Raw genomic sequence first — 19667 nt, forward strand, 5'->3', positions numbered from 1 at the left:
TTGGTTTGGGTCTTGTTTGGTGCATTCTGGAAGTTGTTGTTCATTTTGTTGGCAGCTTTCTCTGCAATCTTTGTTCAAAACTTCCTGGAAGTGTTCCTTCCATCTTGAAGCTCTTCTCTCTCATTTGTAAGGATTGCTCCACTTTTATCCTTGACATTACTTCCTGTTTTGCCTTTCTTTGAGAGAACATTAGTGATATTGTACAATGTTCTAAGGTCTCCTATTTTTGCCGCCTTTTCAGCTTTTTGAGCTTGCTCATCTACCCAGAGCCGGCCCGTCAGTCCCTTCTGGCACTTTTTCGATTTCTCGGTCTTGTGTTCATTGTATTTTCCTTGGAGTGCCTTTTGGCCTCTTGTTTTGCAGGAATTTAGATTTAGCTTTGTTTCTTTTCTTGCTTTGATTTTCTGCCACATATCATTTGGCATCCAGTCCTTCCTTCCTTGCTCCCTATTGCCTAGTACTTCTTCACAGGTCTCCGTGTACACTTCTTTTACTTTGGTCCATCTAGTCTCAGCGGTGCAGCCAAGTGTATGCCCGAAATTGGTCGCATTCTCGATCGCGCATGCTGCAAGATGATGCTCAATTGGATGCGCGGCAGTAACGGCGTGCAATTTCCCAACGATCGACAAACGCGACAAAACCCCTGACGCTGTGCCCCCGTAATGTAAATTTCCCCCCCCGTGCCGCGTGTAAAGGATACATTACCTGTCTGCGGCCTGCGCTTGTCCCCCCTCTGGCTTCTAGGCGCATTCCTCTCTATATACACTCACGCCCCGCCCCACGTGGTTTCTTAGGACTGGTATGCATGTGACGTCACACACGTTCGCCCTTTTCAAGGAAACCATGTGGGGTGTGTATGTATGCAGAGGAGATATCCCAGAGCTGTGGAGGGTAGAGGTGTGGAAAACGCTGGCACTGCAGGTAGTGGACTTCTATTAGGGTGGAAGGGGGGGGGGGGGAAGGAGATGACTCAATCCACGCAGTCAGGTACGGCTAGGTGCATCCCAGTGTGCTCAGGCAGCAGTTTGTCTATGTCGGTGAGGAGAGAAGAAAAGCGCCGGCACTGCTATCAATCACATTTATTTGTTCCACAATAAGCAGCGTGTGAATACATGCAAGCATAAAAACATTGTAGTGGAGACACGTACCCTGAGGTGGATGGTTGTGGCGTGATGGTGGGTGCAGAGGGAGGAAGAGCCTGACGGCTGTTTCGCGCTATGTGCTTCTACGGAGGCTGCAAAGGAGGTAATGGGACAAGCGGCCTAAATACCCTTACTAGGCGGCGTGCGACGTCCTGCCGCTCAAAGTCCCGCCCCTCTATCAACATGGGTCACTCAGTTTCGGTTGCGTAAAACACGGAAGCAGCCCGAGACGAGTGACATCAGGTGTCAGATATCCCAGAGGCAGCGGAGGGACAAGCGCAGGCCGCGGACAGGTAAAGTATCCTCTACACGGGGCATTAGTGAGGCACAGCGTTGGGGTAGCGGATGCGGCGCACAAGGTTGCTTCCGGATCAATTTTAGCATGAAATTGATCAGGAATCGGCTTGCGGTATATGGGCAGCTGACAGACCTCTCTCATCACATTCTATAAGAGAGTTTTGTCTCTTGGTCGAATCTGCCCATCATCGCTAGATGTATGGCTACCTTAAAGACGACTTCCAGAGTGAAAAGGAGACTCCGTCAGCGTGCAAGTAAAGGAAATGTATATTTACCTGAGAAGTCTTGTCTCGCGATGCCGTCCCAAAGTCCCTCCATCACCCGACTTCTGGTGCCTGGCCCCACCTCCTCTCTCTCCCCAGAGAAAACTCCAAGGCATTTACTACAGTAAATAGGAGGTAGGGCCAGGCGCCGGAAGTTGGGTGATACAGGGACTTCGGGACGGCATCGCGAGACAAGGCTTCTCAGGTAAATATAACTTTCCTTACATTGCAGGCTGCCGGATTTTCATTTTCACTCTGGAGGTCCTCTTTATGGCTGTTAACAACACATGGAAAAGTAAAATTACAGACTAGTTACCCACTTGTGCGGTAAATGCCTCAATTGTCAATTCACTGAGGCCCAGTGCACACCAAAACCTCTAGCAGATCCACAAAATACTAGAGGTTTTTGAAGCAGATTTCAGAGCGCTTCATTTTTGGGAGCGTTTTTGTGTCGCAGATTTCAAATATTGTTACAGTAAAGCTGTTACTGAACGCTACTGTAACAAAAACGCTTGCAAACCCGCTCTGATCTAGCGTTTTTCAGAGCGGTTTCCACTTTCCTATACTTTAACATTGAGGCAGAAACGCCTCAGAAATCTAAAAAATGCTGCAGCCCCCGAGTTTGCGTTTGTGGAAAAAACGAACCTCTCTGTTGTGCACCAGCCCATTCACTTTCATTAGCCAAGCGGTTTTCCCCCTGCAAGTGTTTTAAAAAACGCTCCAAAACTGCTCTGGTGTGCACCAGCCCCAATGGCCCATACTCACGAGGGACTTTTGTCGCCTCAACACGCGGCGCGCGCGTGTTGCGGCGACAGGTCGCCCGTGAGTATGGGCCGTCGCACGCGCGCGCGCCCCCGAACTGTCGCCCGTCGCTATGTCGCCATGCGATTGAAACTTTCAATCGCATGGCGACAGTCGCCGCTGCCCCCCCGCCGCAACTGTCGCTAGTCCGCGTGAGTACGCGGACTAGCGACAGCAACCTCCATTGAGGTTCACAGACCTTCCGGTGAGCTTCCGGCGGGGGGAGGAGGAACGTCAGCGACAGCTTCCGCCTTGCCGCTGGTCCCTCTTCCGCATGTGTACGCGGAGGGACCTGGCGAGAAGCTGTCGCCCACACGCTCACGTGTGCTGGCGACAGGCGAGTTTTTCAGCCCGTGAGTACGGGCCATAAGATTGGAGCCTTCGTTAAAACAGGTGAGATGTTAGGTACTGACAGCTCCAGGGTGGTCTTACAATAACGAACAATCCAACATTCCGTTAATTGAACAGGCAAAGGAGTCCAGTGTTCTCCCCGGGTGGTATGGAAAAGTAGCCGGGTGGGGCGAGATGAAAGAATGCAGGGCCGGGGCTTCTGTGTGCAACTCTGCTTACAGCAAAGGAGGAGGTGAGCCGATGACAGCTGGGTGCTCACCAAAACTAGCCTGGTGGAGCAGCCGGCTAAAAGAGCCTGGGGAGAACACTGGAGTCAGCCTATAGGAGGAGCCACTCCATCCTACTACTCAAACCATTGGTGCCAATATATTGCTGGGCGGGACAGAAGAAAGTAAAAAAAACAAACCTTGATTTTAGAGCAGAGCACCTTAATACAGGCTTTCCTGTATCCCTTTAGACGGAAATAATTTTAGACTGATATACTGAATCAGTCTCTAAACGGATGCTGGGGGTGGTTTTTACTATTGTAGCTATCAGATGCAGCAAATTGCAAATGAATGGCTCAGGGATAACTGTACACACTTTTAAGGTTTTGTAGCTTTAGGCTACTTACACACTAAGACGTTGCATTTTAGGGGACGTTATGGTCACATAACGTACCCCTAACGCAACGCATGGTGGTGCGGGAGAGGACATTAGAGTGAGCCGCGTTAGGCGGCTCTTTCCGCATAAGGTCTCCCAGAGTGGCGCTGATTGGCCGGCAGGACCACGTGATGCGGAGCGAGACACTCCGCATCAAGTGGTCCCGCCGGCCAATCAGCGGCCGCCAGTGCAGTGCATATTAAGTAGCCATGTGCGCGGCTACTGTAGCGGCATCTCCCCACCTCCTCTCCGCCCCTGACTGAGCATGTGCAAACAGTCTAACGCAGCTAAAGCCACGTAGAACGCACAGCATGCTGCACTTTCACTACAACGTGCAGCGTTACATGTAACGCAACGTGGGCACTGTGAACGGCCCACTTGTGTTACATTGCTGTGCGTTGGGGGAGCGTTACAGGCTGCACTAACGTGCGCCTGTAACGTCCCACTGTGAAAGCAGCCTTAAAGGGAGTTGTAACATTTAATACAAAAATGTCCAAAAATAATACCTCAAAAATATATGTAATTCTGTACGTTTTGTGAAAAGGGTCTCTATATGTCCCTTCATTTTTTCCCATTCTTACCTGATCTAGTTTCCTTTGCCTAACTACTAGAACTGTGCAGTGCGAGCAGGATTGTAGGAAGTTTTGTTCCAGCTACAGTAACAAGCTCAGCTCAGCATGCAAATAGCATGAAAGCTTCCTATTCTGGATAAGGTGATGTCTCTATGACCAGAACATACCTGTAATTCAGTCCCCCCCCCCAAAAGAGTTTACACAGTGTCAGTGATGTAAACCTGTTTTCTAGGTGATGTTTGCTGTGGGAGGGTCAGTAAGCTGTGGCAGTAAAGATGGAAAGTTAAAGCGCACTTGAACTCATAACTTCCTCTCTGCGCTAAAAGATAAGCAACCTTTAAATAAAAAACAATCCATACCAATCGACCCATAACCTTTAAAGAAAAACATTTCTTTGTTACAGCTGATACAAATCTTGCAATAAATCTAAAGTGTCTTCTTCCTGCTTTCATGGAAGCATCCTGTGTTAATAAATTAGCTGCTCTGTCGAGGCAGCCAGATGACACAGCTGAAAGATCAAATTACAGCTGTGATTAGTCACAGATGAGGGGGTATCAGACAGGCTAAACTCTCTAAATGCATAAAGGGTGCATTTCTCTATGCTTTGCTTCTGTCCTATGCAAGAGATCAGGTCTACTTTAAGCACATGTCCATATCCACTGGGTTGAAAAAAAAAAGAGCAGAAGCAATGTCATTTTTGGCATCACAGAGAAACAGTAAAGATGGAAATCAGCAGATGTATTGCAAGTTAATTAGTAATTTCTTATTGTAGGTTTTCCCACTTTAACTTTGCTTGTTCCTGTAAAGGCAATTTAGAAATATACAAATAACACACACCTGGACGAGCAATCTCTAGACAGAAGATCTCGGCAAGAAGGAGCGTTAGAAAGCCTCAAGTTGTGCTCGGAATGATAAGGTAAGCAATGAATACTTTTTTCGCATGGTTGATGCTTTCATTGCTGGTCCTGCCAAAGTCAGATAACAACAAATAAAAAAATAAATAATGCAATTTATTCTTTTAAATGTTTCCATTGACTTTCGCGTCTTTACATCATGAAGGTACACAGCCTGGGAGTTGAAGGACGTTCATTTTTATTGTTTGCCGCTGTTTACAGTCCATATGTCGCGCTCATAATTCAATAGAGCACTTAACCACCTCCGTTCACTATAGATGCCAATTGACAGTCTTCTATTTAGATTAATTCAGGCCGTGTGAATACGTGATTTTAATGCGCTGTACGGTAAGTGACCCGTATCTGGCAGGTGTACCGGCTTTCTATAGCGGAGGTCACCTTGGCAGATGTTCAGCAGGCAGCAGTGTGTACCGTGAATATAAAGTCTTTTTAGATCCTGGTAAAGTCGAATGCCAAGCATTACTGTAAGGTGAACTGACATCATCACTTTATGGGCCTAGGACAGATAACTTTAACCAAAGAATCGTTTCAGATACTCATTTTGTTTATTGTGTTAAGTCCTCAGGAGACCGTATATAGGAGTCGTAACATTTATGATCTGAAAAGGTCAGACTTTGTAGCAGAAATAAAAAAGCAGAATAAAGATAGAATTCTTACTAGTAAAAATGTGCAGAGTCACAAACTCTTTACGCTTTGAAGCTCACACGAATGCAATGGGTAGTTAAGGGCTAAACGATAAAAGTGAGTTGTGATGTGTCCTGGAGCCCTACTGACTCTCCCTGGCCAGTGTTCTCATGATCAATAGATGTTATAAGTTCAGTTTTATATATATTGTCTCTCGTTATCCCTCCGCCTTTCTTTTCTGTCCTCCGTGGTCCAATATACATAGCTTGAGAACAGAGCAGGATCACCCACCAGGCAACCTAGGCAGGTGCTTGGGGCCTAGTGGATGTCACTTGCCATCTTCTTTGACCTCTCTCCACTTCGGCTTACTAAAAGGGCCACAAGGTAGCCCCAAATCTACTAACTTACCTAGGGCCCCATTGCATCTTAATCCATCTCTGCTTGGGATGCACAAATATCTAAAGTTCATGGGCAAATGTTTGCATGCAGGTTTCCAGAGCATGCAAACATTCATATATTGGAATTGTAATGTAAAAAAAAAAAAAAAAAGAATGGGAAAAATCAGAACCCTGCCTTAGATCTGCTGGACAACCTGACTCACTCATACCATTTTCGTCTATTTTTCCCTGCCTGAGTCAGGCTCGTCCTTCCCGTCATGGAGGTTAAACAGTACCAGTTGCCTGGCAGTCCTGTTTCAGGCATCAGTGGTTTCTGAGCCACAGCCACCCTGAAACAAGCATGCAGCTAATCCGGTCAGACTTCACTTCAGCCTAGCACCTGACCTGCATGCTTGTTCAGGGTTTGCAGCTTGAGGCTGGGTGCACACATAACATGACGTGAAAGGCTGCGTTTTATGTCATGTTTTATGTTACTGTTGTGTGCGTTTATGGTGAGTTTGCGATGCTTTTTCAAGCGTATTAATGCGTTAGCGGTTATACAAAACACATATGTGTTTTCCATGCATTTCTAAATTTCCATTTATGCAAATCACTAGGAAGACAACAGGAAGCGGAAATACAGCAAAAAAATATATATTTTTGGGAAAAAACGAATGGAATACATGCGTTCCCTTTGAATTTCATTATGTGCGTTTTTTTGCTGCGTTTATGAATATTATGCAACAAACCTGCGTTTTTAAAAACACAGGTTTGAAAACGCATATGCGTTTTCTATATGTGTTTTTCCTGCGGCCCATAGACTTCCATTAGCAGCAAAAATGCGGCGTTTCACGCAATGCTAACGTTTCTGCTATGTGTGTGCGGCCAGCCTAAAGTATTAGAGGCAGAGGAAGAAAGGAAACAACTGGGGTAGTATGTTAGGATAATATGAATAAAGGTAGTCCCCGGTTTACAAACGCCCGACATACGAACGGCCCGATCCGGTCACACCTCCAGATCCGCTGGAATGCAATGATGCGTCAGCTTGTTAACTTTCCGATTTAAGACGCAAGCTTTTGTTTTCTGCAACTTTTTAGTAAGAGGACTTTTTGGTCCATTGTAGCCCCTTACACACTTCTGGTTCATCATGAGCTTGCTGGGTAGTCTGTAACAACTGTCTATAGATACTGTACCTATTATTCCCAGTATTGCCTAATTCTGATGCATGTTTGAATACTCTCTAAATGAAAGTATGAGAAATCTACTCTGTCCATCTCTGAATGTGCCGGGCTGGGCTATGTTCCTGGTGGAGTCCTCTTCATTATAGGGCTTCCAGTTATAATACCTCCCTACTATAGTGTACCCAACTATAGTTCCACCTTTATATCGATATCCATTATACTGTCCCCCCTTCCCATTTATAGTATCCTCTCTAAGGGCCTATTTACACTAAACCAGGACCAGATTTACCATAAGGTACTGTAGGCATGTGCCTACAGGTGCCTGATGGAAAGGTGGCTCAGTCCCCTAGTGCCTTCCTCCTTTCCTATGCAGTGTCCCGAGCAGAGCATAAATGAGGTTACTCACCCAGCTCTAGTCATTCCACTAACAAGATCTCCCTTCAGTTGGGTTTACCACTAGCTATTTAATATTGAGGGTACCTCTGGCTACCTAATACTAAAGGGCACCTGTAGCTACCTATGACGGGCAAGGGAAGTAAGGGAGTAGTGACGGCTGAGCCAGCCAGCACACTTGCAGTGCAGTTCGGTGGGGGTTTGTAGGTTCATGGAGAGCGAAGTCTAAGGTGCTAGGACATCTGTGCCTATAGGCTCTGGTGATGTACCTGCACTGAACACTGAAAGACAGATGCTTTTTAACTTATCAGTTGTTCCACAGCAGTGCATTGTGAAAAAGCTTTGCTTAAAATGCATCTAATGTAAATTGAGCCATACGGAAATAGAAATTGATGCACACCCAATACTGAGCCTCACTGAGTACTCCTGCGTTAGTGCTCCCTTTTCAGTACGCGCCCCTGTTACAGTGCTCCCCCAGTAGTGCACACCCAATACTGAGCCTCACTGATAGTACTCCTGCGTTAGTGCTCCCTCTTCAGTACGTGCCCCTGTTACAGTGCTCCCCCAGTAGTGCACACCCAATACTGAGCCTCACTGAGTACTCCTGCATTAGTGCTCCCTCTTCAGTATGCCCCTGTTATAGTGCTCCCCCAGTAGTGCACACCCAATACTGAGCCTCACTGTTAGTGCTCCCTCTTCAGTATGGCCCTGTTATAGTGCTCCCCCAGTAGTGCACACCCAATACTGAGCCTCACTGAGTACTCCTGCGTTAGTGCTCCCTCTTCAGTATGCCCCTGTTACAGTGCTCCCCCAGTAGTGCACACCCAATACTGAGCCTCACTGATAGTACTGCTGAATTAGTGCTCCCTCTTCAGTATGCCCCTGTTACAGTGCTCCCCCAGTAGTGCACACCCAATACTGAGCCTCACTGATAGTACTCCTGCGTTAGTGCTTCCTCTTCAGTATGGCCCTGTTATAGTGCTCCCCCAGTAGTGCACACCCAATATTAAGCCTCACTGATAGTACTCCTGCATTAGTGCTCCCTCTTCAGTATGCTCCTGTTATAGTGCTCACCCAATAGTGCACACCCAATACTGAGCCTCACTGAGTACTCCTGCGTTAGTGCTCCCTCTTCAGTATGCCCCTGTTACAGTGCTCCCCCAGTAGTGCACACCCAATACTGAGCCTCACTGATAGTACTCCTGAATTAGTGCTCCCTCTTCAGTATGCCCCTGTTACAGTGCTCCCCCAGTAGTGCACACCCAATACTGAGCCTCACTGATAGTACTCCTGAATTAGTGCTCCCTCTTCAGTATGCCCCTGTTATAGTGCTCCCCCAGTAGTGCACACCCAATACTGAGCCTCACTGATAGTACTCCTGAATTAGTGCTCCCTCTTCAGTATGCCCCTGTTACAGTGCTCCCCCAGTAGTGCACACCCAATACTGAGCCTCACTGATAGTACTCCTGAATTAGTGCTCCCTCTTCAGTATGCCCCTGTTACAGTGCTCCCCCAGTAGTGCACACCCAATACTGAGCCTCACTGTTAGTGCTCCCTCTTCAGTATGCTCCTGTTATAGTGCTCCCCCAGTAGTGCACACCCAATACTGAGCCTCACTGATAGTACTCCTGCATTAGTGCTCCCTCTTCAGTATGCCCCTGTTATAGTGCTCCCCCAGTAGTGCACACCCAATACTGAGCCTCACTGATAGTACTCATGCATTAGTGCTCCCTCTTCAGTATGCCCCTGTTATAGTGCTCCCCCAGTAGTGCACACCCAATACTGAGCCTCACTGATAGTACTCCTGCATTAGTGCTGCCTCTTCAGTATGACCCTGTTATAGTGCTCCCCCAGTAGTGCACACCCAATACTGAGCCTCACTGATAGTACTCCTGAATTAGTGCTCCCTCTTCAGTATGACCCTGTTATAGTGCTCCCCTAGTAGTGCAGGAAATAAAAGAAAGGACAGAGAACAAGAAATGGCTAGTATTAGAAAATATGTTGAAGATGGACAAGTTTTAAGAGCACTATATATGCTGTATTCTCCTGCAACGCTGGCAGAGTCTCACCCACATCCATCAATTGAACCAGACCATAAACTCTGAGAGATAGTTCTGGCATATGCCCATGTCCTCCTCCACTCCTGTAACACGCTTCACGAAACTGTCTTAGCATTGTAGTAGTATGCAGTAAATAATTCAGTGTACCCAATATTAACGGTAATTTTCCAGAAACCATTCCTATATCTATATGTTGCTGTGTATTGGTATCTAGCCCCGCCCTCCTAGTGATGCCTAGCCTAGGCTGTTTAGCTATGCAGAATTCTCCTCTCTAGAGCATTCCGCAGAGATGTCGCCACCAGTGATACATTTCAGAATGTAAATCAGGGAGAGGAAAGATTTTTCAACGGGCAAACACTGACTAAATCATTTTTTTTGTTTGCAGTAATTTCTAAATATTGTAAAAAAAAAAAATCATTATTTTCACTACAGTTCCTCTTTAAAGTATTTATTGCTATTAGTGAATTATAATGCGCCGACATATTCCATGGTGCTGTACAGAGTAAGAAACTAATATGGGGTACATAATGGTATACACAAAATATCAACCTTGCTACACAATACAGCATTGGTAGACCGAAATTACTGTGACAAATGTATCATAATGAGCAAAATGTATGGGCAATTCCAACACAAAAAAGGTGAGTATATTTACTCAGTTTACTCTTTCACTACATACATTTGGTAAGATTGGACAATCTAGATTGTATCATTTGTGGGCAGTCCCTTGTATAAAGGTGCCCACTTACAAATGTTTTATACATACAAACCACTACAAAATATACAATACTGTTTGTTTATTATTTATTGATGTTAAATGTTACAGTATTGCATAAACTGTTGTAATGTAAAACACATTAAAAGCACGTTGATAACAACCCAAAAACATTGTTTATACAGTACTAAATGTCCAAATACAGAGTTTGCCAAAAGTAAATCCTTTATCCACATTTCCCCACGGGACTCAACAAACAAATTCAACTTACAAGCTCTCGAAATGTAACCTGTTTGTAACTAGGGGACCATCTGTACTTAACCACCTTAGCGGTATGGACGAGCTCAGCTCGTCCAGTACCGCCAGAGGGTGCCGCTCAGGCCCTGCTGGGCCGATTTTGTTCAAATAAAGTGCAGCACACGCAGCCGGCACTTAGCCAGCCGTGTGTGCTGCCTGATCGCCGCCGCTCTGCGCGCGAAAGAGGGTCCCCCCCAGCCGCTTGAGCCCTGCGCAGCCGGAACAAATAGTTCCGGCCAGCGCTAAGGGCTGGATCGGAGGCGGCTGACGTCAGGACGTCGGCTGACGTCCATAACGTCACTCCGCTCGTCGCCATGGCGACGAAGTAAGCAAAACACGGAAGGCCGCTCATTGCGGCCTTCCGTGTTACTTTTGGCCGCCGGAGGCGATCAGAAGAACTCCTCCGGAGCGCCATCTAGTGGGCTTTCATGCAGCCAACTTTCAGTTGGCTGCATGAAATAGTTTTTTTTTTAATTTAAAAAAAAAACCCCCGCAGCCGCCCTGGCGATCTTAATAGAACGCCAGGGTGGTTAAAGAGGAACTCCAGTGAAAATGTAATAAAAAAAAGTAAATAATTTATACATAATTGTAAAAATTAAGCAGTCAGGGTTTTCCCATTGTAAAATCTTTCCTCTCTCTGATTTACATTCTGACATTTATCACATGGTGACATTTTTACTGCTGGCAGGTGATGTCTGTGGAAGGAGATGCTGCTTGCTTTTTTGGCAGTTGGAAACGGCTGTTATTTTCCACAATGCAACAAGGCTCCCACAGTGTGATGGTCCTGACATCACACTGTGGGATGTGTTTCACCACAATATCAGTCATACAGAACCCCCTGATGATCTGTTTATGAAAAGGAATAGATTTCTCCTGGGAAAGGGGGTATCCGCTACTGATTTAGATGAAGTTCAATTCTTGGTTATGGTTTCTCTTTAAAGGAAATGTCAGACAAATAATGCTACCCCATGATCTACTTACCCGTGGCTTCCTCCAGCCTCTTGCAGCCGACCTGTCCCAACTACTGTGCCTGCGCAATACACTCTGGACAAAGTGGACTTGATTGACAGTAGAAGACAACCTCAAGGTCGGCCTATGCATTGGCGGGGACCCTGAGCCATCGGTTTGGAGCGGAGCTGCGGTGTGGGACATGTCAGCTGCAGGGGGCTGGAGGAAGCCCTGGATAAGTAGATCATGGAGTAACATTATTTGACTGACATTTTCTTTAAAGTATCCATTCACAGCATACTCGCTGTTTCTGTGTTTACTACTTAGATTTGGTGAAGATGGCCACATATCGCTTGATGTGTGGCCAAGATCAACCAATGGATAGATTCCTCTCTGATCGAATCTGCTCAGAGAGGGATCTATTGCCTGCCCGCACACTGCACAGTGATTTCCAAAAGATTTCAGCATGAAAGTTACTGGAAATTGTCCTTTCACGGCCTGACGCCCCCCCCCCCCCCCCCTCAAGTGTATACGTGACCACTCCCCCATGCCCTTGCTGTGTGTTAGTCTCTTCTCTCCACCGGCATAACCCTGGCCTCCTCTGATGTTCAGTGTCCCAAGCACCATTACCACATGACTTGTGACATGACTGGCGCATAATGTTGTCACAGCATGCGCCAGTGTGTCATGTGGAGCAAGTGCTGGCAGTGACGCTGAACCGTGGAGGAGATCAGGAGTCATGCCAATGGAGAGGTGAGACTTCACTGCTGCACCCGATGGGGGGGGGGGGGTGTCTATACAATTGGGAGGACAGCATCTAGGGGGCTATTGGTCCTCGGGATATCGAATGCAGGTACTTATCCGTTAGCCGGGCGCATCCGGCAGGTGGCGCTGTTGTATCGAATTTCAATGCGCTGGGTTGTATCTAATTCCATTCATACTTAGTTAATGTAGTACTGTGTGAATGGAAGCGCTGCAGGTGGCGCTAATTACATTGATACGTTGATAACAATACAGTGTTAATGGCAAGGAATACATTGTATTTGAAGTGGCCGGCACTGGCACTTAATGGAATTCAAATGACGGCGGCGGCAATGTAACAGATGAAGCCGCCGCCTTCGTCTGTTCTTCGTCTCCCCCTTTGCCCTCTCTCAACTATACAACCCTGCCAGCTGGGGGGGGCACGCCTGTCCCCCCCCCCCCCCCACAGTCGTTCGTCGCAAGGAAACAAGCAGGATTCCCTGCCGCGACGAACGACTCTGGGGGGAGACACATGTCCCCGCAGGCTGCCAGCATTGTAGAAGCGAGAGGAGGGCAAAGGGGGAGAAGAAGAACAGACGAAGGCGGCGGCTTCATCTGTTACATTGCCGCCGCCTTCATTTGAATTCCATGTAAAAGTGCCAGCCACTTAAAATACAATGTATTCCTTGCCATTAACGCTGTATTGTTATCAACGTATCAATGTAATTAGCGCCACCTGCGGCGCTTCCATTCACACAGTACTACATTAACTAAGTATGAATGGAATTAGATACAACCCAGCGCATCGACATTCGCTACAACAGCGCCGCCTGCCGGATGCGCCCGGCTAACGGATAAGTACCCGAATGCCTTTGCCACCACACCCTTGATTGCAATCTTCCGACCAAGATCTGTCTAGCATTTTCAGCCTGAAACCGATCTAAAGATCGATCGGGTGGCCATATCGGGTGGCCACAGATTCTCTTCCAGCTCCATAAAGTTATCAAATCAGGTCGATCTGGATGCAGTATCGAGTAATGTATGGGCATTGGGCACCTCCAGATTGTGTACAATCAAGATGGCATCGTTAGTGGGCACCTTTACTTACTTGACTTTACAACACCGAACATTACTTTTAGCAGATCACCTCCATAGATAGGGACGTTATGGTAAGTAAAAGTTGAGACATTTAACATTGTGTGCAAGCAGGTAACGTAATGTTCTCTTTTATCCGCTATTTCATACTGCTGCTTCCATTGTCTTTCATTGGGAATCCTTACAGAATGCCAATTATGTATAGAGGAGTATCTACCCCTCAAGGTCAGTATTGTTATCTTTCATCCAGTCACTTCTGGTACTGTAAGCTCCTGATCTCTTCCTACCAGCGCTGAAAAAGTACTACCCTGAGGGAAGAATTCTGCCAGTGTCTCTAGAAGCTGATTTATCACAAATACCTTCTGTTTTAAAAAGGCAAACTACACTGAGCGTTGCTTTTTAGCAGCAGGGCTTTTCGGGCTCTTTTAGTCCCCTATACTTTCCTAGTGGTTCTGGGTCACCCCGAGCTGCTTAGGTTTGTAGGAGGTGTAATGTTCTCTTCTCCGTTCTTCCTCACTGAGCCCCGGGAATTATTTACTCTCTCCTCCACACTTCGTTCAGAACACAAGTACTTTCCACTTATGCATGGGCTGCCCGAGTGGCATGTCAGAGTGATGATGGATTCTGAGTTTTATGTTGTGATTTGTAGTAACCTTCAACTGGACAAAAAGCCAGAGGGCATTTAATAAATAACCTGCGGCGTCCGATATGGTCTACAACCAGCTAAGCTAGCATGGCCTCATAAATACACAGCCATGTCCCATAGCAGTGGTGTTTACGTTGTTTTTCTTACTGTTTTGAAGACTCGTTCTAAGTAGGAACAATTAGCATTTGAAAATTAATTACAGTTAAGCGGGGGGGGGGGGGGGAAGCAGCCTCCTTGCCGTTCCAGCGATGGAAACCCCCAAAGCAAAGTGCTAGCTGCGTGTAACAAAAAAAAAATTATGCAAATCGGCCCACCAGGGCCTGAGAAATCCTCCTGCGCGATATACCCTGAGCTCAGCTCGGGATTATCGCCCAGGAGGCTAAGACAGACTGCATCCAAATGACTACCAGCACGAAGTGTGCAAGGACTACTAGTAGACAATGTACACACCCTGCATTCAAGTGAGATGCACCTGACTATCACTGAAGGATGTTAGTTTCCATAATAGCTTGCATGCAAATGAGCAAGTACTCAACCCTCCCACCACGATGAGGTCATCCTCGGCTGGGAGGTACCCTAGCTCTAACTAAATAAAAACCATGCATATGCATAACCTGGGTGCAACATGAAGTGAGATTCAAAATGCAAAGGAAGGTAGATCAGCGTATCACCAGGCCGCCTCAGATTGGTGTACCTACAGAGCCGCACTAACCTATACACTTACCTTTTGGATTGGCTGGTAAGTCCACACACATTGTAATGATTGTACGTAAAATCAAAATTGTAATCTGCGATCTCCTATAGAGATCAGGTAGCGGCCTGCTACAAATTAGCGTGCGAATATCCAAATCCAACTCTGGCTAGCCCTATAAGGAAAAGGGATATTTCAACAACCTCTCTAGCTAGTATTTGCAAACCGGCACTGTTATTGACCTGAGGAAGTGGGCTTAGACCCGTGAAACGCGTTGCCTGTGCTTAATAAACCTTTATTTGTTCATGCAAAGACCTCTTCATTGAGTTAAGCCACCTCACTTTTTTTCAATTTTTTGGTTTTTAATCCAATGTTATTCATACTTGAGTGCCTCTTTTCCCAAATTTGTTCTCGGGAGATAAAAAAATATATCAATATCAATAAAAACAGTTATGGTAAAGTTCTCTTTAGAAAAGATGGACTCTTTGCAGAGATATTCAGAACAATCACTTAGACCATTTTAATCATTTATTTTATAAGAAAATGGATAAAACTGAATAGAGAAAATGTTCACAAAAGTAGCTAAGAAATGAGCAGATTGATATAGTAAAATAATAGGGATCAAAAGTGAAAATAGGGATCAAAAGTGAAAATAACTGGATACCTACAGGTAGTTATAGTCTGAGCAGTCTTGTAGAATTACTGTGTCCATGGTGATTATTTGTAAGTCCAAAAAGAGATATAGTATTCCATAGATAAAAAGCCCAGATCATGGATGGTATTTGGATAGGCACGCAGGGACTTTGGACAGCCCGTGTGTCCAGCAATTTTAACGCTTTCTCCACTGGAGGGTGGAGATGGAAATCGGAGATGGGCAGACCCTGCCACATGATCTGGTTTCTTCCTCTCTCATTAGTGGTAGAAAAATATGGAATATCTGGAGTTACATTATCAGTGCGTCAGTTCATCTGATCACACAGTGAATGAGACTTGCATATTCATTGCGTTCTCTGCTATTCCCAGAGACTGAGCACATATTAGTTATATTTCATTTCCGAGAAAAACACATCTTTGTGCCAGAAGGCGGTAGACAAACGCTTTCTGGCTTAAAGTGCACCAGAGCTGAGAAAATAGGAAGAATCAATACTTACCAGGGGCTTCCTCCAGCCCCATAAGCATGTCTGAGTCCATCGCCATCCTCCCGCGATTCGGCCGTGATCAGCACCAACCCCCCCCCCCCCCCCCCCCCCGCCAGATATTGGGAAGGAATGTGCCAAGGATTTGGTTTTCAAAGTGTACAATTGCGACAAAAAGACCCCAAAGTCCTATTCACAATTTACTCGTTACCGGGATCGCTGCAGAAAAGTCCAACGTTCAAATAATCCAATAATTACTGCTGCGCTTTCCGTGATCTGAAAATACACATAAAAAGACTCCACATAGGGTGATAACGTTCTGTCTGCAGATTGCCTATAGCACACCAACTCCGTGCCTGTGTATTCATGAAACAATACGTACCACTCTCCTATAAACCCCAACTTCCTTTGTCTCTATGCGCTCACCAGATAAAAGCCACCTCAGCTTCCAGGTGGATCTTAAGCTTAAAGGGATACTGTAGGAGGGTCGGGGGAAAATGAGCTGAACTTACCCGGGGCTTCTAATGGTCCCCCGCAGACATCCTGTGTTGGCGCAGCCACTCACCGATGCTCCGGCCCCGCCTCCAGTTCACTTCTGGAATTATTGACTTTAAAGTCAGAAAACCACTGCGCCTGCACGCCCGTGTCCTTGCTTCTGCTGATGTCACCAGGAGTGTACTGCGCAGACACAGACCATACTGGGCCTGCGCTGTGCGCTCTTGATGACATCAGCGGGATCGAGGACACGGCAACAAAGGCACAGTGGTTTTCTGACTTTAAAGTGAAATTCCAGAAGTGAACCGGAGGCGGGGCCGGAGCATCGGTGAGTGGCTGCGCCAACACAGGATGTCTGCGGGGGACCATTAGAAGCCCCGGGTATGTTCAACTCATTTTCCCCTGACCCCCCTACAGTATCCCTTTAATCATAAACCTCTTGCTTGTGCTCTCATCCAGATGTAGCCCACCTCTGATTGCAGGTGGATCATGCGCATAGGGTATCTCCCAAATAACATTCAACGGCATATGTAGGAATTCTTAACTTCTCTTGAGGCTTCTTTTAATCCAAAATACGAACTCAATAAAACACATAAAAATTCACATGGCGTAAAACTGTAAAAGATTGCCTCTGGGCGCAATTAGGCTTGCACTTACGCGTCCAGGTATAAGTATGGCATATCACATAAACTGCTGCTCAATGCCCATCCTCTTGGCGTGTGCTGGGTGAAGATGCTGCGGCGTCTCGCAAGGATCCTCTATCCCGCCGTATGTAATTTTCCGGTTTGCGCAGCTACCATTGCCCGGCGGTCCGTTCACTTCCGTACGTTGCGCGTACGGAAGTGGAAAACTTTGCAAACTTCCCATTTAGGACTCTGAATAATTAACTTGCTAGTGAGACATCAAAGCAGTGCTATAAACACCACATTTGTGCTGCCATCTCAGCGTGCTGCTGGCTGGTGTTAGAGACTAATTAGTGTGATCAGCCAGCAGCTGCAGACCTGTGTCAGCTGGGGCGAGATTTCTAGGTGTGATCTCGCTCACCCTTCTCCGCAGGCAACTCTCAGCTTCTTTTAACAGCTTGCCTGGTCTCCCTTCATCCTCTCCTGAAGCTCCGTGCAACACCACGCTGTCTCCTGCATTCCCTCTTCCTCGCTGATTCCTCTGTACGTCCTGGAGGGGAGGGGCCTCAGACGTTGACTCTCACTGACTGTTTCTCTCCCTGCTTCTCCTCCTCTGACTGGCCACGAGCTGCTCTGCATAGCGCAGCAGAGCAGCACAATTAGATGGTACACCGGTGCTTCGTCCGGCGCACTACTTTAAAACACCCGGCCGCGATCTACCCAGGAGTCCTTCGCGATCTACTGGTACATCGCGATCGACGCATTGGGCACCCCTGTTTTAGGACATAAGGGTTAACAATAGGCAGGACACACAAATAAATAAAACAGAAAAAATACACCTTTATTTCCACATAAAATGTTGTCGCCATACATTGTACTAGGAACATACATTTAAATATTATCATAGCTGGGACTAATGGGCAAATAAAATGGGTGGGTTTAATTTATAGTAGCATTGCTTATTTTAATACTATAGGAGATGGAATTGGAGAAAGTGTATTTTTTATTTTTTTTGTGTGTATTTGCCTATAAAATGCATAGAAAATAAAGTAATTACTAAAAACGAGTATCGCCCACAAAAAGCTTAATTTGTGGCAAAAAAAACAAGATCTAGATCATTTATGTGTAATGAGTAGTGATAAAGTTATTGCCAAATGAATGGGAGGAGCACTGACGGGAAATTTGCATCCATCCTGAAGGTGAAAACACCTGTAGGCTGAAGTGTTTAACACATGTGCAGGATGACCTGTATGTATCAGATTTCTGATATAACCACCAACCAGTGAAGCTTTGCTTGTAATCATTAGGCAGGAACAGAAACGTAGACTTCGGATCATTGCGGTGTGAAAATGGGCTGTAATTCACAATCTGCCTTTCATTATCCTTCACACCTTTCCTCCTCATTTATATTCAGGACCAACAAATTCATTAATCTCTGACATTCACAAGACAATTACATTTCTATCATTGTGCATTTAAACAAGACTTTCTTTTAATTGGCTTGACTGGGGCAAGGTTTGAGAAACTTTATTACGGATTCATTTCTGTCTGTATCAAAGTTGCTGTAATCTTTTGCCCCTGGCTAATTTTTTAGCTTCAGGGAAGAATGACTGGAAATGTTTTTGCGTTTGCACATTTTAGGAATATTCTGCTCACTTCCATCTTGGCTACTTTTTCATGCCACCGGCTGGTTAAAAATTCTGTGGAGAGAGCTGTAAAGGATGATCGTATCCCCGCTGGTGCTTTTACTATGGCCTGCGATGACCCCTTGGACTACATGTTTGCTCTATGGCAGGGAGAAACTTGTGAGACTTGTGGGTGGTTTGCTGCGTATGTGAAAGCGCACCCCGCCACACTCAATAGATCACTCGTGAATGAATCGGGGGCTTTTGGAGTTCACCCTCATATTTGCTTTTTTTTTTCCGAAGTAAGAAATCGGACCACCTGCTTTTCTGCGTACATCGTGTATCTTAGTAATTCTATTGTATTTAAATGCAAATCAAAATTTGCAAACAAAAGTAATAAAACACATGCAATAAATACTAACAAAAAGGCGATTGCAAAGCTATGGAAAAACTATTGCAGAGAAGTGTGCGCCTTGCCAGAATGTTTTTAATGAAACTATTAATAGTATAGTTTGGGTACACTGTGTAGGTTGACACTAAAGTACTACAGGTAACCAGTCTGACGTATTGTCATAGAGCAAGTCTCTACAGATATTTCTTTTTATGCCTGTAGATGCCAATACTAGCGTTATGTTCCACTAAACCTTTTGTGTCAGTCTTTGTTACTTGGCTGGCCTGGGAGTTGGGACCGGAGCCAGGCCTTTGAAAGGAATCCATTTCTCTCTCCAGGAGGTCTTCCTGTTGGTAGGATCTAAGGAAAGTCCATCTCCGAGCTCTCATCTAAAATTATCATCTAATAGCTCAGTAATTTGAGGGCTGCGACTTGTGCCTCTAAACATCCTGTTTTCATGTATTGTTCACATGACCGCTGAGTAAAGGGAGTTGGCTTTAAAGCTTGTAGGCGGGGCTGCAGATTCTGCTTGGATTGCATCACCCTGCTGTTTAGGCTAAGGGGTAAGGCTACACAGACTGAACCTGCCTGAAAAGATTGCAGCCGATTACAATGACAGTCTGTGGTGCAAATGTTGATAGTGACTA

At 45.9% G+C, this 19667-nt stretch overlaps 1 protein-coding gene across 4 annotated transcripts in view; it reads left to right on the forward strand.

The window, feature by feature from the left end:
* Positions 1 to 4905: 4905 nt before the first annotated feature.
* The window catches only part of LOC137542424 (opsin-5-like), a 213699-nt gene continuing 198937 nt past the window's right edge, over positions 4906 to 19667 (forward strand). For all 4 annotated transcript variants that reach the window (XM_068264317.1, XM_068264321.1, XM_068264318.1 and 1 more), the window contains exon 1: positions 4906 to 4984. The gene's annotated coding sequence lies outside the window, so the exon portion shown is untranslated. The remainder of the gene's footprint in view (positions 4985 to 19667) is intronic.

Source organism: Hyperolius riggenbachi, chromosome 12 (assembly GCF_040937935.1).
Source record: "Hyperolius riggenbachi isolate aHypRig1 chromosome 12, aHypRig1.pri, whole genome shotgun sequence".
NCBI lineage: Eukaryota > Metazoa > Chordata > Amphibia > Anura > Hyperoliidae > Hyperolius > Hyperolius riggenbachi.